Source organism: Suricata suricatta, chromosome 17 (assembly GCF_006229205.1).
Source record: "Suricata suricatta isolate VVHF042 chromosome 17, meerkat_22Aug2017_6uvM2_HiC, whole genome shotgun sequence".
Lineage (NCBI taxonomy): Eukaryota > Metazoa > Chordata > Mammalia > Carnivora > Herpestidae > Suricata > Suricata suricatta.
In genome coordinates, this window is record NC_043716.1 from 11555547 (window position 1) to 11561130 (window position 5584).

Here is a 5584-nt window from a genome sequence, read left to right on the forward strand (position 1 = left end):
CGGTGGTTGTCCTTAGCTGTCCGTCCAGGCCGCCTGGCTCAGAACTGCCTCTGGCCAAGCGTAGTGCCACTTGCCACTCCCGGTCTCCTAAGGAGAACTAGGAGGTGGGGGCGAGCCGAGGACTGGGTGCTGCGGAATGTCCGTCGGGGCACCGAACCGGTTTGCACCGGCCAGAGCTCTGCCGCAAAGAGGCGGAGCCACGGGTTGGGCCTTGCAAATCCGTGCAGTCTCCCCTGGCCTCCGTCTTCGTGCTGAGCTCCAGCCCGGGCTTTCCCACCCGAGGCGGTACGTCCCTGGTTCGCTGTCAGTTTTGTTGGCAGTAGGAGTCCCTTATCTGGGACTCTGCAGGGGCTCTCTCATCTTTGTAGCCTGTCTGGTAGCTGCTTGGCATTGAAATGATTACGATAATGCCCTACTTTGGAGAATCCCACAGTGGATTCACTTATGCGGAATTGAAGAAACAAAACAAATGAATAAACAAAGGAAAAAAGAAACATATAAAACCAGACTCTTAAAAACAGAACAAACTGGTGGCTGCCTGATGGGAGGGGGTGGGGGGAGCAGGGATGAAATAAAGGGGATTAGGAGTACACTTATATTGATGAGCACTGAGAAACTAATATAAGTTTATGTTAATTACACTTTAATAAGAAAAAAATCCCACAGTGGTATATAAATTGACACAGCCACTGTGGGAAACATTAAAACATTCAACATTAGAAATAGAAACACTACAAAAGCCAGTAAATCCACAACTGGGCATTTTACCCAAAGAAAATAACACTAACTCAAGGATATCTGCACCCTTCTGCTTACTGTAGCATTATTTATAATAGACAAGATATGGAAGCAACCCAAGTGTCCATAAGTGCACGAATGGATAAAGATGTGGTATATATACACAATGTAGTATTACCCGGCCTTAAAAAAGAATAAGAGCTTGCCTTTGGGCTAAGATGCATGGAACTAGAGAGTATTATGCTAAGTGAAGTAAATCAGACAAAAATCATATGATTTCGCTTTTATGTGGAATCTAAAAAACAATCTGAACAAACAAACAAAGTAGAAACAGACCCGTGAATACAGAGAACCATCTTGTGTTTTCCAGAAAGGCGTGGGAGATGGTGGGTGGCTAAAAAGGGGTGAAGGGAAACGGGGGGTACAGCTTCCAGTTATGAAATGAACAGGTCATGGGAGTGAAAGGTGCAGCCTAGGGAATACAGTCAATGTACAACAGGGCTGTATAGTGACGGATGGTAGCTGCCTGTGGTGAGCATAGCATAATGCATAGAGTTGCGGAATTACTATGCTGTGTACCTGTAACTAATGTAAAACATTGTGTGTCAACTATGCTTCAATTAAAAAAAATAGAATCTCACAATGGAGTGGGATAAATAGCAACATTAGCAGGCAATTACAATAATATGAAATTGCAGAGATAAAGGAAAGTCTAGGAAATATGAAAACACTCTAAGACTCCTCTCACCCTTATCCCGTTCAGGCAGTCATAGTGGAAGGAATCCAGAAAGGTTTAGTATGCCTTGCATCAGCATAGAAGGAAGGGTAGGAGTTGGCCAGTTTTTAAAAATAAATGACATGTTTAAAAAAAAGGGGGGGTAGGGGGACGCCTGGGTGGCTCAGTCAGTTAAACGGCCCACTTCACCTCAGGTCATGATCTAACCATCCATAATTCAAGCCCCGCGTCGGGCTCCGTGCTGACAGTTCAGAGTGTGGAGCTGCTTCTGATTCTGCGTCTCCCTCTCTCTCTACCCCTCCTTCGCTCATTCTCTCTCTCTCTCTTTCTCAAAAATAAATAAACATTTAAAAAATAAAATAAATGACATGTTGAGAGATTTGCCTTTAGCAGCATGGCCTACCATCCATGAGACTAACAAGGTCTAAAATGCTATTTTCTGTATTTGTGGGGTCTTTTTGAATTTTTGTTTTTGAAGTTAAAGAAATCTAAAACACTCATGGAAATGAGTTTCTAAGATGATCTAACTGTCCCTCAGATGGCAGTTAGGATCTCTGGACAGAGTACAAAAACAAACACCTGAAAACATTGGAGAGTGAATCAAAGTGAGAGATTTGGGACCTACACAAAGGGAGTAAGCTGGGTTTTATGGCTTATACATTGAAGACAGGCTATACTTGGAGGAACCCAAACAGGGAGGCTGAAACTCTGATAGAAGACCCCTCCCTCTTTCTGGAACGAGGAAGCAGAGAACAGAGTACAGACCAACCAAACTATTGAAAAGTGAGGAGAGAGAGAAGGGGAGCCCCAGAGTCTATGTGTAAACTATGTCTAAATATCTAATTGACCACTTAGCCATTCGTAGCTAAGTGAGGCAAATTCCAAACAGTCCAAATAGAATAAAAACGTGAGCAGAGATTTAGGCTGCCACCCAAGAAACAGTTAAATTCTAAATTAGTGTCAGTTGAAACAAAAATATCTACTCTCTTTGGAGGTATATAACAAAAGCCATACTTAATATAACATAACATTCAGGGTACAATCCAAAATGAAAATACAAATCAATTTCAAGAGAGAAGACAGGTGAGCAACTCTAAGATGTATGAGATGTTAAAATTAGCATAGGAGGATTTCAAAATGGCTATGATAACTGTACTTGGTGAAGTAAAGGATAGTATCCTTGAAATGAATGAAAAGATAGGAAATGGCACCAGGAAATACAAACTATATATAAAACTAAATGGAAGTCCGAGAACTGAAGTATACAGTATCTCCAATAAAAAGGTCACCAAGAGGCCTTAAGACCAGAATAGAAATGACAGAGGAAAATAAGGAAACTTGGAGATAGATCAAATGAGGGGCGCCTGGGTGGTTCAGTCGGTTAAGCATCCAACTTTGGCTCACGTCATGATCTCACGGTTCGTGAGTTCGAGCCTTGCATTGGGCTCTGTGCTGACAGCTCAGAGCCTGGAGCCTGCTTCAGATTCTGTCTCCCTCTCTCTATACACTTCCCCACTCATGCTGTCTCTCTTTCTCACTCAAAAGTAAATAAGCATTAAAAATATTTTAATAAAAAATAAAAATAAAGAAAATAGAGCAATTCAAATGATCCAATCAGAAGAACAAAAAAGTATATGTATTGAAAAACTGAACAGAGCCTCACAGACTTATGAGACAATATCAAATGGCCTAACATACGTGTAATTCAAGTCCCAGAAGGAGAGAGAAGAGAAAATGAGAGTGAAAATATATTTGAGAAAATAATGGCAGAAATTTCCCCCAGTTTGGTGAAGGACGTAAAAGTACATATTCTAAATTGCTATTCAATCCCAAATTGAATAAGTGTGAAGAAAACATGCCTAGGCACAACACAGTTTACTAAAAATAAATAATAAGGAGCAAATCTTTTTAATTTTAAGTTTCTTTATTTATTTTGAGAGACAGAGTATGAGCAGGGGACAGGCAGAGAGAGAGAATCCCAGGCAGGCTGTGAGCCAACAGCACAGAGCCTGACATGGGGCTCAAATCCACAACCGTGAGATCATGACCTGAGCCCAAATCAAGAGTTGGACACTTAGGGGTGCCTGAGTGGCTCAGTCAGCTAAGAGTTGGGCACTTAACCGACCCAGCCACCCAGGCACCCCAGTAGCAAATCTTGATAGCAGCTAGAGAAAAACAGGACATTATATATGGAGAACAAAGGAACAATGTTTTGAAAGTAATGGAAGATACTTAGATATTGCAAATGATAGGATTTCTTTTTTATAGCTGAATAACATTCCATTGTACTTCTATAGATACAACATATTTTCTCTACTGTGGTCAATGGAATATTATCCAGTCATAAAAAAGGAGATGCATAACATGGGTGGACCCTGAGGACATTACACTACGTGAAAGAAGTCAGAAAAGACAAGTATCATATGATCTCACTTAAATGTGGAATAAAAAAATCAGGGGTATCTGGGTGGTTAAGCGTCAGACTTGGGCTGAGGTCATGATCTCACAGTTTCTGAATCTGAGTCCTGTGTTAGGCTCTCTGTGCTGATAGCACACAGCCTGCTTTGGATTCTCTGTCTCTCTCTGCCTCTCCCCTGCTTGTACGTGCTCTCTCTCTCTCTCTCTCAAAAATAATAATCTTTTTTTTTAATCTATGCTAAGATTAAAAAAAAACCAAAACAAAAAACCCCAAACTCATTGATACAGAGATTAGATTGGTAGTTGCCAGAGACAGGGATGGATGATAGGCAAATTTGTATGATGGATATTAATGAAATATTACTATAATCACTCTGCAGGATATACCTATGTCAAATGATTATGTTGTACGCCAAAAACTAATATAATGTTGTCTGTCCATTATATCTCAATTTAACAGCAACAAAAATAGCAATACCAGAGTTTTATTGAACTTGTTAACAAGGAAACAACAGGAAGATATAGACAAGTCAAAAGATCATGTGAGAAAATGGGATTTTGATAATCAGTGGAAAAAAAGGGAATGATGAGGTAAGATTTTCTATAGCTTTAAACTTGGTCACTGCCCTGCGGCAGTGGTTCGAAAACTAGAGCGTATCACAGAGGGCCTCGGGCTCCTGGGCTTCACGCCTAGAGTTTATGATTTCACAGGTCCAGAGCGGAGCTGGAGAAACTGCATTTCTCATACATTACCAGCTGATGCTGACGCTGCTGGTCCCGGAGCCCCACCCTGAGAACCACTGTTCTCTAAGAAAATGCAACTGTAAGCTTTGGGGTGGTCTTTTCTGCTGGTCATAAGAGAAAAATCATCATACCTTCTAAGTGTCTATCATTAATTCTTTTTTTTAATTTTTTTCCTGTTTTTTATTTATTTTTGAGAGACAGAGAGAGACAGGGCAAACAGAGGAGGGTCAGAGGGAGAGGGAGACACAGAATGTGAAGCAGGCTCCAGGCTCTGAGCTAGCTGTCAGCACAGAGCCCAAAGCGGGGCTCGAACCCACGAACTGTGAGATCATGACCTGAGCCGAAGCCGGACGCTTAACCGACTGAGCCACCCGGGCGCCCCTATTATTAATTCTTAAGTTTAGAGAATTGTCAAATGTCTGTTCCTAACTGATTAAATAGTAGGTTAAGCAGAGCTACATTTCCTTAGAGAACAGACAATGTCTAGCACATTCAAAGTCACATAGCCATCTTTTACTCTGTTTCTAAGCTTTGGATAATATTTCTAAATAGTCGTGCTGATTACACAGATGTATTATTAGATCGTTTCGTTTGCACCGAGTCATCCAAACTGCCAAATTAGAGATTGCCCTAATCACCTGGGATGATATTTTCCAGTAACAGGAAAAAAAGCGGAGAAAAATATCACCATCCTTATGTGTCACCCTTTATGGGTTTCAAGGGGGATAAAACACCTATGATCTTATTTTACCTTGGTCGTAGCCCTGTGAGAAAAGTGGTATGATCCTGTTTTTTAGGAATAAGTAAACGGAGCCTCAAGGAACTTAAGTCACCTACTCAAGGTCACAGTGAAAGTAGAATGTGTGCTTTGCATGGAGTGAACCGTGAATGGAGTCCTGCAGTCCGTGACAATGTGGCTCTGACCGCAGCCTTGCAGCTTCATTGCCC